The 16,339-nt window shown below is 43.2% G+C and overlaps 1 non-coding gene and 1 pseudogene across 1 annotated transcript; both read left to right on the top strand.

Annotated features, from left to right (window-relative positions):
* Nucleotides 1–3,151: 3,151 nt before the first annotated feature.
* LOC112578219 lies at nucleotides 3,152–4,961 on the top strand (annotated as a pseudogene).
* Nucleotides 4,962–11,239: 6,278 nt separating this feature from the next.
* Nucleotides 11,240–11,312, top strand: TRNAG-UCC. The gene has a single exon. It is a non-coding gene; the product is annotated as a tRNA-Gly (tRNA).
* The last annotated feature ends 5,027 nt before the right edge of the window (nucleotides 11,313–16,339 follow it).

Raw genomic sequence — 16,339 nt, 5'->3', positions numbered from 1 at the left:
CTTGCCTGGGAAATCCCATGGACAGAGGAGCCTGGTGGGCTACAGTCCATGGGGTCACACAAGAGTTGGACATGACTTAGCGACTAGACAATAGCAAAACTAAAATAAGTAACAATAGTACAAGAGGTGTGTGCTTAGTGTGTCCTGTCTCTTTGCTACCAGTCAAGAATACTGGAATGGGTTGCCATTTCCTCCTCCAGGGGATCTTCCTGACCCAAGGATCAAACCATCATCTTCTATGACTCCTATATTGACAGATTCTTTTACCACTGAGCCACTGGGGAAGCCCACAGCTTGAAAGGTGGGAGTAGGTAAATGCAGTGAAAGCAGCCTAAAACTGAACTTCCCAGGTGGTTCAGTGGTGGAAAATCTAAGTGCCAGTGCAGGGGACACGGATTTGCAATCCCTGGTCTGGGAAGATTCCACATGTTCCACAGCAACTAAGCCTGTGCACCACAACTACTGAAGCCTGAGCACCCTAGAGCCCGTGCATAAGATAAGCCACTGCAACAAGAAATTCACACACAGCAAATAGAGTAGTCCCTGCTCTCTGCAACTCAAGAAAGCCCTAGTACAGCAATGAAGACCCAGCACAGCCAAAAATAAACAAATAAAATTTTTTAATAAGCAGTCAAACATCTTTGCATTATCTGGGAAAATAAAGTACTAACTTAGTTATACTGTATTAGGTCAAGGATGCATGTTATAGTCTTAGGGTAATCACTTAAAGAATGATATTAATACAAAGGTGGTATAACTAATAGGAGGAAATGTAATAATAAAAATCTGTGATTTATTCAAAGTGGGCAAAAAAAGAGGAAAAAGAGGACAAGAAACAGGTGGGACAGGTAGAGATTAACAACAGTAAGTGGTAGCTATAAATGCCAGTATATCAGTATTGACATTAAGCATGTATGGCATAAGAACTGTTATAATACAAAGCTTATCTGCCTGGATAAAAGATAAGAGACATATCTGTAAGGTGTACATGCAGAAGTTATATATGCAAACAATAGCAAAAAGAAATCTGATGTAATCATAATTAGATCTGGAACAGTTAATTTTTAAAATGACTTTAACATTTTAAAAATAGATTCTACTTTTTTATTGTATGATGATTTTATTTTTTTATTGGAATATAATCGCTTTACAATGTTGTGCTAGTTTCTGTTGTTCAACATCATGAATCAACCATGCTGCTGCTGCTTCTGCTGCTAAGTCGCTTCAGTCGTGTCCGACTCTGTGCGACCCCATAGACGGCAGCCCACCAGGCTCCCCTGTCCCTGGGATTCTCCAGGCAAGAACACTGGAGTGGGTTGCCATTTCCTTCTCCAATGCATGAAAGTGAAAAGTGAAAGTGAAGTTGCTCAGTCATGTCCGACTCTTAGCGACCCCATGGACTGCAGCCTACCAGGCTCCTCCATCCATGGGATTTTCCAGGCAAGAGTACTGGAGTGGATTGCCATTGCCTTCTCCGAGTATACCTATATCCCCTCCCTCCTGAGCCTCCCTCCCACTCTCCCAATTCCACCCTCTAGGTCATCACAGAGCACTGAGCTGAACTCCCTGTGCTATGCAAGGGAGTTGCTTCCCACTGGTTATCTATTTTACTCATGGTAGTGTATATGTTGGAGAGGGCAATGGCACCCCACTCCAGTACTCTTGCCTGGAAAATCCCATGGACAGAGAAGCTTGGTAGGCTCCAGTCCATGGAGTCGCTAAGAGTCGGGCACAACTGAGTGACTTCACTTTCACTTTTCACTTTCATGCATTGGAGAAGGAAATAGAAACCCACTCCAGTATTCTTGCCTGGAGAATCCCAGGGACAGAGGAGCCTAGTGGGCTGCCGTCTATGGGGTCGCACAGAGTTGGACACGACTGAAGCAACTTAGCAGTAGCAGTGTATATGTGTCAATGCTACTCTCTCAGTTCATCCCCACCTCCTTCCCCCACTGTGTTGAAAAATCTGTTCTCTACATCTGTGCCTCTATTTCTGTCCTTCAAGTAGGTTCATCAGTACCATTTTTCTAGATTCCATACATATGCGTTGATATGAAATATTTATTTTTCTCTTTCTGGCTTACTTCACTCCAAATAATAGGTTCTAGATTCATCTACCTCATTAGAACTGACTCAAATTGATTCTTTTTTATGGCTGCGTAATATTCCATTATATATATGTACCACATCTTCTTTATCCATTTATCTGTCAGTGGACATCTAGGTTGCTTCCATGTCCTGGCTATCGTAAATAGCAGTACCCTGAGCATCAGTGAACATGGGGGCATTTGTGTCTTTTTGAATTATGGTTTTCTCAGGGTATATGCCCAGGAGTGGGACTGATGGGTCATGTGGTGTTCTACATTTAGGTTTTTAAGGACCCTCTTTACTGTTCTCCACAGTGGCTGTACCAATTTACACCCCTACCAACAGAGTAGGAGGGTTCCCTTTTCTCCACACTGTCTCCATCATTTATTGTTTGTAGATTTTTTGATGATGGCTATTCTGGCTGGTATGAAGTGATACCTCACTGTGGTTTTGACTTACACTTCTCTAATGATTAGTGATGTTGAGCATCTTTTCATGTGCCTCTTGGCCATCTGTATGTCTTTGGAGAAATGTCTGTTTACGTCAGACAAAAAGATTAATCTCCAAAATGTGATAACAACTTATGGAGCTCAATAGCAAAAAACAAAACAAAACAAAACACAAACAATCCAATCAAAAAATGGGTGGCAGACCTAAATAGACTGTACTTTTTAAGAGTAGTTTAGGACTTCCCTGGTGGTCCAATGGTTAAGACTTCACTTTCCAATGCAGGGGGTGCAGGTTCGATCCCTAGTCAGGGAGTTAGGATCCCATATGCCTCCTGGTGGAAAAATAAAAAACCAGAAAACAGGAACAATATTGTAACAAATTTAGTAAAGACTTTAAAAATGGTGCACATCAAAAAAGCAATCTTAAAAAACAAAAGAGTAGATTTTAGGTTTATAGCAAAATTGAGCAGGAAGTACAGAGTTCCCATATACCTCCTCTCCCCACATACCCACAGCTACCCCCAGTAGCAAAGTCCACCCCCACCAGGGTGGTACATTCGCTACAATCAATGAACCTGAGTTGATACATCATTATCATCCAGTGCATTTATCCCATGAACCCAGCAAGTAGATTGAAAGGTTTTGGTTAACCTGACTTTGAGGTCCGGAGTTTAGATTCCTTGCTCAGTACTACCCTGAGTATCAGTGAAGGATTTCTAGAAGGCAGGAGATTTCAAATGGATATTGCTGATCCAATACTGGATCCTTCGGCTGATACTTGGTTCTTTTGGCCAAGAGATTCACACTGTAGGGCTCATCGTGCTGCGGACAGCTTTGAGGACTACTTGTCCAGAAGAGGTGATGATAGCTTTGGAGACAAGTGTTGAGATAGTTATGATTCATGCCAATATCACGATGTGTGTTAGGATAAATAGGATAGTAGGATGGTCCGGTCCACATGGGAATGTGGATTGACATGGGGGCCAGGATTGCTATGATGACTGATGCAGTAGAGACTATGACAGAGGCTATGATTACAGGACAGGCAGTGGCAGGAAGAGTATTTGGTCGTGGGCACCAGAGGGATTAGAAATACAAAGGAAGAGGAAACGACTATGAAGATAGTTATGGCAGACGAGATGATTAGAGAGGCATGATGGTACAGGTCCTCCCACCCACAGACTCATCGTGAATGTAAAGCCTCAGGGTACTCCCAAGGAAGACATTTCCTCTACCAGCACCTCCGGGTGAGCAGCCTCTGTGAGTGAGGGGCAAAGCTTGTTGACATAGCTGCTAGGGACATTCTAGAGCCAAAACTAGAACTTCAAACTCGGGAGAGACACACAAGCTGACAAAGTGAAGAAATTCAGGAAAAGGAAAGGCTGAGGACAGGAAGTGAGTCATCACAGACCGCACCTAGCAGAAATGTATGAAGAAAAGATAGGAAGAAGTCTCTAGAAAAGAAAATACTTACTAAGGAGAAAAATTGTCACTCTTCAACTTCTAAGCCTCCCAAACCTGAGCAATCTCTAAAGGTAATGCCAGCCGCTCCACCAAAGAAGAAGGCTCCTGGGGAAGCAATCTAACCCTCCTGCTGATCTCAGAGCTCAGACACAGAGCAGCAATAGTAGTTCCGGCTCTGCCATCTGAGCAAAGACCAGCAGGAAAGGTGAAAAGATAGATGAGCAAATGTCCCAAAAGGTCAAAGTGACAAGGCCAGTCCTGATCCAGACCGTGCAGGGAACAAAGCCTGCCAGAGAGTCAGGTGAGAAGGGTGGTGGTAAAAAGGATCAAGACACCTGATCTGATTTACATTGGAGCCAAAGAAACATGAAGAAAATCCAGCCTCCAGGTTCAGTTCTGCAATCGGTCATGCTGCTCTCTCCTTTGACAGTGAAGGCGAAAACAAAGCTGACAATCTAACCCTGTGCTTTCTCCGTGTCTCTTTCCATCCTGGAACATTTGAGAACAAATCAAACCTCCATCCAGACAAGATGAAATAAAACTCACCATCTCTATCGCCTGGGCAGGGTGCGGGGGAAGAGAGGATCAACCCACCAAGATGATTGAATGGTTCTGATACTCCTGGATTTTCCAGGACTTGAAAGCTTGTGCCTTAAAACTGGGAAGGTTTAGGGCAAAACTGGGATACATTGGTCCCCTTTTATGGTGCCAAAAGACCAGGGATCCTGTGTGTCACAAATAAGCCCTAGGCTTCCTTGTAGTCTCTGACTGGTTATATTTCCCTCCCATCTTTCAACACAGTCTGAACTCCGTTCTGTCTGAAAATGCACTTCATGACTCTTCTGTCTGCCTGTGCTTCTGCTCTTTCACAGCAGCTGTTACCCACTGTCCTCTCCTAGACTTTGGTCTCTAATCCTTCTAGGAGAGAAGAGACTTGGGTTCGATCCCTGGGTGGGGAAGATCCCCTGGAGGAGGAAATGGCAATCCATTCAACCCATCCTTGCCTGGAAAACTCCATGGACAGTGACTGGTGGGCTACAGTTCATGGGGTCCCAAAGAGTTGGTCATGACTGAACACGCACGCACATACCCTCTAGGACTCTGCCCTAGGCTTTTCTATTAAAAAGAAGATGGTGGAGGGAGGAGGGAGGAGGGTTCAGGATGGGGAACATATGTATACCTGTGGCAGATTCATTTCAATATTTGGCAAAACCAATACAATATTGTAAAGTTTAAAAATAAAATAAAATAAAAAAATAAAAAGAAGATGGTAGACTTCCCTGGTGATCCCCTGGTTAAGACCCTGCACTCCCAGTGCAGAGGACCTGAATTTGATCCCTGGTTGGGTTTTTTTTTGTTTGTTTTTTGGTGTGTGTGTTTTTTGTTTTTTTGTTTTTTTTTTTTGGTGGCTAAAATGGTAAAGAATCTGCCTGCAATGCAGGAGACCCAGGTTCAATCCCTGGGTCAGGAAGATCCCCTGGAGAAGAGAATGACAACCCACTCCAGTATTTTGGCTTGGAGAATCCCATGGGCAGAGGAACCTGGTAAACTACAATCCCGTGGGGTTGCAAAGAGTTGGACACGACTGAGTGACTAACACTTTCACTTTCAGGGAACTAGATCCTGTAAGATGCAATTAAAATATTCCCCATGCCTCAGCTGAGACCCAGTGCATCCAAATAAATAAATTAAATTGATTAAATAAAAAGAGGGTGATATATACTTCTGTATACATATGTGCATGTGTGCTATTATATGTATATCAGTTCAGTTCAGTTCAGTCGCTCAGTCGTGTCCGACTCTTTGTGACCCCATGAATTGCAGCACGCCAGGCCTCCCTGTCCATCACCAACTCCCAGAGTTCACCCAAACTCATGTGCATCGAGTTGGTGATGCCATCCAACCATCTCATCCACTGTTGTCCCCTTCTCCTCCTGCCCCCAATCCCTCCCAGCATCAGGGTCTTTTCCAATGAGTCAACTCTTCACATGAGGTGGCCAGAGTATTGGAGTTTCAGTCTCAGCATCAGTCCTTCCAATGAACACCCAGGACTGATCTCCTTTAGGATGGACTGGTTGGATCTCCTTACAGTCCAAGGGACTCTCAAGAGTCTTCTCCAACACCACACTTCAAAAGCATCAATTCTTTGGCGCTCAGCTTTCTTCACAGTCCAACTTTCACATCCATACACGACCAATGGAAAAACCATAGCCTTGACTAGACGGACCTTTGTTGACAAAGTAATGTCTCTGTTTTCTAATATGCCGTCTAGGTTGGTTATAACTTTCCTTCCAAGGAGTAAGCGTCTTTTAATTTCATGGCTGCAATCACCATCTGCAATGATTTTGGAGCCCCAAAAATAAAGTCTGACACTGTTTCCCCATATATTTCCCATGAAGTGATGGGATCAGATGCCATGATCTTCGTTTTCTGAATGTTGTTGAGCTTTAAGCCAACTTTTTCACTCTCCTCTTTCACTTTCATCAAGAGGCTTTTTAGTTCCTCTTCACTTTCTGCCATAAGGGTGGCGTCATTTGCATATCTGAGGTTATTGATCTTTCTCCCGGAAATCTTGATTCCAGCTTGTGCTTCTTCCAGCCCAGCATTTCTCATGATGTACTCTGCACAAAAGTTAAATAAGCAGAGTGACAATATACAGCCTTGACATACTCCTTTTCCTATTTGGAACCAGTCCGTTGTTCCATGTCCAGTTCTAACTGTTGCTTCCTGACCTGCATATAGGTTTCTCAAGAGGCAGGTCAGGTGGTCTGGTATTCCCATCTCTTTCAGAATTTCCCACAGTTTATTGTGATCCACACAGTCAAAGGCTTTGGCATAATCAATGAAGCAGAAATAGATGTTTTTCGGGAACTCTCTTGCTTTTTCCATGATCCAGTGGATGTTGGCAATTTGATCTCTGGTTCCTCTGCCTTTTCTTAAACCAGCTTGAACATCTGGAAGTTCACAGTTCACATATTGCTGAAGCCTGGCTTGGAGAATTTTGAGCATTACTTTACTAGCGTGTGCTGCTGCTGCTGCTAAGTCGCTTCAGCCGTGTCCGACTCTGTGCAACCCCATAGACAGCAGCCTACCAGGCTCCTCCGTCCATGGGATTTTCCAGGCAAGAGTACCAGAGTGGGTTGCCATTGCCTTCTCCGTTACTAGCATGTGAGATGAGTGCAATTGTGCCGTAGTTTGAGCAGTCTTTGGCATTGCCTTTCTTTGGGATTGGAATGAAAACTGACCATGTCCAGTCCTGTGGCCACTGCTGAGTTTTCCAAATTTGCTGGCATATTGAGTGCAACACTTTCACAGCATCATCTTTTAGGATTTGAAATAGCTCAACTGGAATTCCATCACCTCCATTAGCTTTGTTAGTAGTGATGCTTTCTAAGGCCCACTTGACTTCACATTCTAGGATATCTGGATCTAGGTGAGTGATCACACCATCATGATTATCTGGATTGTGAAGATCTTTTTTGTACAGTTCTTCTGTGTATTCTTGTTTCTATGTAAAGGAATGTGTATTTCTATACCTATCTATATCTATATCCCTCTGGAAGAAGAAAACAGACGACAAGATTGTTTCTGGAAAAAACAGGGTGGCCAAGGCACAAGAATGGGAGGATATGAGGAAGATTGTTTCATTTTTCTAGCAGCCTTATTGAGATGCAATTCGCATAACATACAATTCACCTATTTAAAGGGTAACATTCAGTGATTGAATATATTGCCCAGTTGTGCAACCAGGAAGAATTTTATTTATGCTTATTTTTTTATTGTACCACATGATTTGTGGGATCTTAGTACCCTGCCCACACCAGAGATTGAAAGTGCCGAGTCCTAACCATTGGACCTCCAGGGAATTCCTAAGAAGGAGAATTTTAAATGTGTACCCTTTTGTATCTTTCCAAGTAGGCATCAGATGTTATATCATCATCTGCTGCTGCTGCTGCTGCGTCACTTCAGTCGTGTCCGACTCTGTGTGACCCCAGAGATGGCAGCCCACCAGTCTCCCCTGTCCCTGGGATTCTCCAGGCAAGAACACTGGAGTGGGTTGCCATTTCCTTCTCCAGTTATATCATCTACTACAACTTAAATAAAGAAATAGATTAAGGGACTTCCCTGGTGGTGCAGTGGATAAGAATCCACCTGCCAATGCAGGGGACATGGGTTCAGTCCCTGGTCTGGAAAGATTCCACATGCTGCCGAGCAACTAAGCGCATGCACTGCAACTGCTGACTCTGCATACTAGGCCTGTGAGCTACAACTACCGAGCCTGTGTGCTGCAGCTGCTGAAGCCTGTGGGCCCTGGAACCCTTGCTCCACAACAAGAAGTCACCACAATAAGAAGCCCATTTACTGCAACTAGAGAAAGCCAGCACAGCAACTAAGGCCCAGCATAGCCAAAAATAATTATTAATAATTTTTTTTAAAAAAAGAAATAGATTACTTAATAAAAATTGACAACAACAAGAATTTTTATTCCCCTATGGTCTATCATACCATAGGGCTGGAGCTTATAAACAGACTCAGTGTTTTCTACTTGTTTTATGCATTCTTTATCAAATATTTTAAATGCCTAGGCCATGACCTGCCTGCTAGGCACTGAGATTCAGACAGAAAGTATTCTCATCATCAGGAGAAAAACGTTATTCATTTTAGACGTTCCTAGCAAAACTGGTAGCTCTTTGGAGGACACATGATCTATATTCCCATTTGCATTCTGCACCCCCTGCCAGGTAGTTGGGAACACACATTCAGTGCTTAGATGTATTAAAAAATGAAATAAGGTCTGGGAGGAGTCCTCAGTTTCCTGAAAGTCTGTCTCCCAGATTAATCCTCAGGTTGGCTTGAATAAAATTTTCCATTTCTTTCTCAAGAAAATAAAAATAAAGTAAGGTTCAATGCACGCTTCAGCTGGAAAGACCCCTCAAGGTCTTCACTGGCTGGATAACTTTTGCTGCCAGCAATCAGAGGGTGGAGGAGGACTCCTCAAAAGACCTTGTCCTGGATACAGATCTTCCCCTTTTGTTTCCTCAGGGAACTTACATCTTTGCAGAGACTGATTTCAGCATTTTCAGGCACCTGTCACCAAGCATGGCATCCCAGGACAGGACCCTGTACAATAAAGTGTGGTTGCAAGTTTAATCTCGTAACCCCCTTCAACATTGCACAAATTAGAATTTTGTGTTTTTTTGGCTTAGTTGGGTCTTAGTTACAGCATGTGGGATCTTCGCTGGATCATATGGAATCTTTTGTGGTGAAACATGGATCCTCTGGGCTTCCTTGGTGGCTCAGATAGTGAAGAATCTGCCTGTAATGCAGGAGACCCAGGTTTGATCCTGGGTTGGGAAGATCCCTTAGAGAAGGGAATGGCTACCCACTTCAGTATTCCTGCTTGGAGAATCCCATGGAGAGAGGAGCCTGGTGGGCTAAAGTCCATGGACTTACAGAGTGGGACAACTCTGAGTGAGCAACTAACACTTTCAAATGGACTCTCTAGTTGTGGCTCGAGGGTTCTGGAGCACAGAGGCTCAGTAGTTGTAGAGTGCAGGCTCAATTGCTCTGGGGCAAGTGGGCTCTTAGTTCCCCACCAGGGATTGAATCCAAGTCCCCTGCATTGCAAGGCAGATTCTTAACCACCGGACCACGAAGGAAGTCCCAGAACATTTTCAAAAAGGTGTTTATGCTTATCTTTCATGTCCTTTCTTGACTCACTCTAATTTTCTACACTGAACCTATGTTACCTGCATATCTTTTAAGTTAAAAATTAAACACAGTCTTCATGATGCCTCCTTACAAGAAGCCTTTCTTGACTACTCCTTCATCTCCTCATGGTAGGTTTGGTTCCCTTCTCTTAGTTTCCATGGCACCCATGCTCACCCCAGCACAGCACTTACCATAAGGTGTTTTAATCACCTGCTAATCACTTGCAGGTGATTAAAACACCTTATGGTAAGTTGGAGAAGACTCTTGAGAGTCCCTTGGACTGCAAGGAGATCCAACCAGTCTATTCTGAAGGAGATCAGCCCTGGGATTTCTTTGGAAGGAATGATGCTAAAGCTAAAACTCCAGTACTTTGGCCACCTCGTTCGAAGAGTTGACTTACTGGAAAAGACTCTGATGCTGGGAGGGATTGGGGGCGGGAGGAGAAGGGGATGACAGAGGATGAGATGGCTGGATGGCATCACTGACTTGATGGACGTGAGTCTGAGTGAACTCTGGGAGTTGATGATGGACAGGGAGACCTGGTGTGCTGCGATTCATGGGGTTGCAAAGAGTCGGACAGGACTGAGCGACTAAACTGAACTGAATCACTTGCCTCTCCCTTAGACTGTGTTTTCCTTACGGCAGGTGCTGTGCCTTTTAAACTGAGCCCCTTGGGCCTTGACTGGGACCCGGTACACAGAAGGAGCATTTCTCTTTCCACCTTCCCTAACTGTCCTGAACACCCACCCAAACCAAAGAAGACCTTCCTTTCAATCAACTGATTGAGTAAACTTTATTGCCAACAGTAAGAAGATGAAGGGGGAACTTCTCAAAAGTCCATTGCCCTGGGATCCAGGGTTTCCATCTCCTGTCTTCCTAGGGAACTTGCCCCTTACACATAGATTACTTTTACTAAGCCCTGAGTACCCAACACTATGAAATGAATATGAGACAATGAGGATTCCAGAAGGACTTTGTTGGTATGGCCATCTTGGGAATGCTGGAAGTTAAGGACCCTGGGCATACTATTTGGGCAAGAGCTATATTGCTCAAGAATAAAAGGTAAAGGAGAGGGAGGCAGAGAGCTAGGAACTAGAATTAGAACTTCAGAAAAGATGTAAATTGGAAGGTGGAAAGGCAGTTAAGTCAGGAATTTCTGTTTTGGAAGACAATTGATAGAGGAGGAAAAGAACACCATACTAACACCAGACTTACAATTCAATTAAATATGGGCTTCCCTTGTGGCTCAGCTGGTAAAGAATCCACCTGCAATGTGGGAGAGCTGGGTTTGATCCCTGGGTTGGGAAGATCCCCTGGAGAAGGGAAATGCCACCCGCTCTAGTATTCTGGCCTAGAGAATTCCATGGACTGTATAGTTTTTACACATTATACATTTTATAGTTTTTATACATTAAATATGCTTGGCAGAAAGGAAGACAGGAAGAGGGAAAGAAGCAAAAGTAGGAGGGGGTGGAGAAAGAAGATACAAGAGAAATAACCACTTAAATTATATAGGTTTCGGGACTTCCCTGGTGGTCCAGTGGCTAAGACTCTGCACTTCCAATGCAGGGAGCCTGGGTTCAATCCCTGGTCAGGGAAAGTGATCCTGCATGCTGTAACTAAGACCTGGCATAGTCAAATAAATAAATAAAAATGTTTTAAGGAAAGAAAAAAACAGAAAAGAAATAATCAGTAGGCTTAAAAAGTAAATGATATAGGTTTGTGTGTGTGTGTTAGTTGCTCAGTCACATATGACTCTTTGTGACCTCATAGACTGTAGCTCACAAGCCTCCTGTGTCCATGGAATTCTCCAGGAGAGAATACTGGAGTGGATTGCCATTCCCTTCTTCAGGGAATCCTCCTGATCCAAAGACAGAACCCAGCTCTTCTGCATTGCAGGCAGATTCTTTACTATCTGAGCCACCAGAGAAGGCCGTATAGGTTTTTATATTTCATTAATATACAGAGGATCCTACCCAACATTCCACTCAGTGCTATTCCAGAAGAGTTTGAGAAGGGAGAATTGACATATACTTTATTTTTAGGGTATTGGGACTCAGCTTTGACTGCAGTTGAATTACCAGGGGAGACTTTATTGTTGTTCAGTCACTCAGTCATGTCCGAATCTTTGTGACCCCATAGACTGTAGCACTGGGCTTCCCTGGTAGCTCAACTGGTAAAGAATCTGCCTGCAATGCAGGGGACCCTGGTTTGATTTCTGGGTCAGAAAGATCCTCTGGAGAAAGGAAGGCTACTCATCCCAGTATTCTTGGGCTTCCCTGGTGGCTCAGTTGTGAAGAGAATCTGGAGGAGGGAATAGCATCCCACTCCAGTATTCCTGCCTGGAGAATCCCCATGGACAGAAGAGCCTGGTAGGCTACAGCCCATGGGGTCGCAAAAAGTCAGACATGACTGAGCGACTAAGAACAGCACAGCACACAGACTGCAGCACAGCAGGCTTCCCTGTCCTTCACCACCTTCCTGAGCTTGCTCAAGCTCACGTCCATTGAGTTGGTGATGCCATTCAACCGTCTCATCCTCTCTCAGCCCATTTTCCTCTTGTTCTTAGTCTTTCCCAGCATCAAGGTCTTTTCTAATGAGTCAGCTCTTCCCATTAGGTGGCCAAAGTATTGGAGTTTCAGCCTCAACAACAGTCCTTCCAATGAACACCCAGGACTGATCTCCTTTAGGATGGACTGGTTGGATCTCCTTGCAGTCCAAGGCACTCTCAAGAGTCTTCTCCAAAACCACAGTTCAAAAGCAACAGTTCTTCAGTGCTCAGCCTTCTTTATGGTCCAACTCTTACATCCATACATGACTACTGGAAACACCATAGTTTTGACTAGACAGACCTTTGTTGGCAAAGTAATATCTCTGCTTTTTAATACACTGTCTAGGTTTGTCATAGCTTTTCTTAAAAAGAGCAAGGGTCTTTTAATTTCATGGCTGCAGTCATCATCTGCAGTGATTTTGCAGCCCAAGAAAATAAAGTCTGTCACTGTTTCCATTATTTTCAGGGGGGGGTGGAATATATATATATATACACCTGGATCCCACCCTCAGATAATCTGATGTAATTAATAAGTTAGAGATACAGCCTGGGCATCAGGCTAGTTAAAAGCTCTCAAGAGATTTTTTTCTAAAGTACGCATAACATGAAATTTACTGTCCTAACCATTTTAAAGGATGTAAATCAACAGTATTAAATACATTCATAATGTTGTACAACCATCACCACCATTCATCTCCAGAACTCTTTCCTTGTAAAACTGAAACTCTAGACTCATTACACAATAGCCTTGGCAATCACCATTCTACATTCTATCTCCAAGATTTTGACTCTTCTAAATATCTCATATAAGTGGACTTATACAGTACTTATCTTTTTTGTATTTTGTGTCTGGCTTATTTCACCTAGCATAAAATCCTCAGAGTTCAACCATGTTGTAGCGTATGTCAGAATTTCCCTCCTTTTTAAGCCAAATAGTATTCCATTGTATGTGTGTAACATACTTTGCTTATCTATTCATCCATTTATGAACACTTTGGTTGTTTCCAAATTTTAACTATTGTAAATGATGCTGCTATGAAGATGGGTGTACAAATATCTCTTCAAGACCCTGCTTTCAGTTCTTCTGTGTGTATGGATCCAGAAGTGGGATTGCTGGATTACATGGTATTAATCATTTGGGGGGAGGGAATGATCCTACAAGAAATCAGAGTTCTATCAGTTGAGGAGGGGATGAAGGCTGGGTAGACAAAAACAACAGGTGTCTAGTACTGAGGAGAGGAAGAACTCTGGAGTGGGGCCTTAGCATAGCGAGTGGGCCTTAGAGAATCAATTTCTGGAGTTATGATTTGGGCCCTTGATTTTCTCTTCACTGGTGAAAGCCTGAGAAACAAAAGCTGCACTGAAGAAATAGAGGTCCCATAATATATATAATGGAATATTACTTGTCATAAACAAGAATTAAATACTGCCATTTGCAGCAATGTAGAAGGACTTTGGAAGAAATGATGCTAAAGCTGAAACTCCAGTACTTTGGCCACCTCATGCGAAGAGTTGACTCATTGGAAAAGACTCTGATGCTGGGAGGGATTGGGGGCAGGAGGAGAAGGGGACCTCAGAGGATGAGATGGTTGGATGGCATCACTGACTCGATGGACGTGAGTCTGAGTGAACTCCGGGAGTTGGCAATGGACAGGGAGGCCTGGCGTGCTGTGATTCATGGGGTCGCAAAGAGTCGGACACGACTGAGCGACTGAACTGAACTGAGACGGACTTAGAGATTGTTATACTAGTGAAGTAAATCAGAAAGAGAAAGACAAATAGCCTATGATATCATGTATATGTGGAATCTAAAATACGACACAAAGGAAGTTATTTAAAAAACAGGAACAGACTCACAGACATGAAAAACAGACTTATGGTTACCAAAGGGGAAGCAGGAAGGAATAAACTGGGAGTTTGGGGTAAGCAGATACAAACACCTACATACAAAATAGATAAACAGGGAGCTACTGTATAACAAAGGCAACTATATTCAATATCCTGTAATATACCATAATGGAAAAGAATCTGAAAAAGAATATAGATATGTGAAATATATATATATATATGAAAGTGAAAGTATTAGTCACTCAGTTGTATCAGACTCTTTGCCACCCCATGGACTGTAGCCTGCCAGGCTCCTCTATCCACGGGAATTCTCCAGGCAAGAATACTGGAGTATATCACCCCCCACTGATAATCAGGGGGCAAAAGCTTTTATAGGCAGAGAGAGGGGCTACATTGCCGAAAGAGCACAGTCAGCTCTGACGGTCATCTTGAAATTGGTCATCAGAGTTGTGATCAGCATCTTCCTGATTATTTTAGGTACAGTTAATCTTCAGTTCCAGGGTGGATTTGTTCCCATTTCCACGAGACCAGTTCTCGAAATTGTGGCGGCTTATGTCATGGCTACAGTCTGGTCATTATGTAGTTAACTTCTCCCACCTGGTGGAGGTTTCAGTATCTATAAGACAGCTCACAGGATATGGCTCCAAATATGATCTATAGCCCTTGAGAAGGAACTAAAAGGTCCTTGACTTTGCTTACTGTCTAATCTGTTATTGTTTTGTTCTGTTTGACTGCTTTTCTTTGCTTCTGCATTTTCTCACTTCTCTAATTAAACTTATTCTTTGGCTAAATTTTCCACAAATAAAAGGAAGGTTGAGGACATGGGGCCAAGGAACATAGGGTCTTGTTCTGTTTCAAAACTAACGCAACATTCTGAATCAATTGTACTTCAATTACAATAAATAAATAAATTACCTGGATATTTAAAAGCAGATTTCAAAGTAATAAAGGAGAAGAAACTACATGAAAGATTCCTGGGCAGGATGACACGCAGGGACTCACCAAAGCTCAAGGCAAGAGCTCTGCCACCTGCCCATGACAAAGAAGTTCCCATCCATTGGCCCATGTGGATAAGGGTCACTAGCCACCAACTCACATAAATCCCACTGTGTGAGAGGTTCGCGGGTCTTGTTGAGGGTGGTTGCACTGTGATGTTGAATTGTGAAAAATGTAGAGCAGTAACAGTCCCGATCACAAAAGCAGAGCATCTTGAGAAACTCAAGAGACTAGATGTAGGTGAAAGCTAAAGAAGTTATTCAACACTGGAGTGATTCATCTAGGAAGCTGTGACATTTTCTTTCTTAGATATCTTTAAATAGACAATGAAATAAATTTCCAGCTAAATATCAACTTCTAGATGTCTTTTCTAGGTGCTGCCAGTCCTAAGGTTTTTTATTCTCTTAAGAGCTGAAAAGTAAACAAAGAAACCAGGAAGTGTCTTTCAATTATAGGTTTGATGCCTATTTGACATGTTGTATTAATTCCTGGCTTTCATATTCTGAAACTTGGATGCTGAGATTTGAAGGATGAGTGGCTGTTATCTTTATTCATCAGTTTTTAGAAAGATCTGAACCCTTTGGGCACAGCAGTTAAGAGAAGCCCAGGAAATAGCAATATTAAATTCCAGTCTTGTTTCACCCACTTCACTGTGGCAAAGCTCCTAACTTTTAAAAAAATACTTATTTATTTATTTTTATTTGGCTGATCCTAATATTTAGCTGCAGTGTGTGAGGTCTTTAGTTGTGGCATGTGAGATACAGCGTCCCAACTAGGGATCGAAACTGGGCCCCCTGTGTTGGGAGCATGGAGTCTTAGCAACTGGGGAAGTCTTGCTCCTGACTTTTTTTTTTCCCCTATAATTTTATTTATTTATTTTTGGCTTGCTGGGTCTTCTTTGCTCCCCTCGGGCTTTCTCTAGTCGCGGCGATCGGGGGCTGCTCTCTAGTGGTAGTGCTCAGGCTTCTCATTGTGGCAGCTTCTCTCTTTGTGAAGAGCACAGGCTCTAGGGAACGTGGGCTCAGTAGTTGCAGCTCCCAGGCTCAGGAGCACAGGCTCAGTACTTGTGGTGCTTGGGCTTAGATGCTACTCAATATGTGGGATATTTCTGGACCAGGGGTCGAACTCATATTTCCTGCACGGGCAGGTGGATTCTTTACCACTGAGCCACCAGGGAAGCCTCCTGACTTCTTTAAGCTCCATTTCTTTCTCCTTTTTATTCCCTACCTCT

Source organism: Bubalus bubalis, chromosome 12 (genome assembly GCF_019923935.1).
Source record: "Bubalus bubalis isolate 160015118507 breed Murrah chromosome 12, NDDB_SH_1, whole genome shotgun sequence".
Taxonomy (NCBI): Eukaryota; Metazoa; Chordata; class Mammalia; order Artiodactyla; family Bovidae; genus Bubalus; species Bubalus bubalis.
Note: the sequence above shows the minus strand (reverse complement) of the source record. Positions and strands in the feature narration are given on the sequence as shown.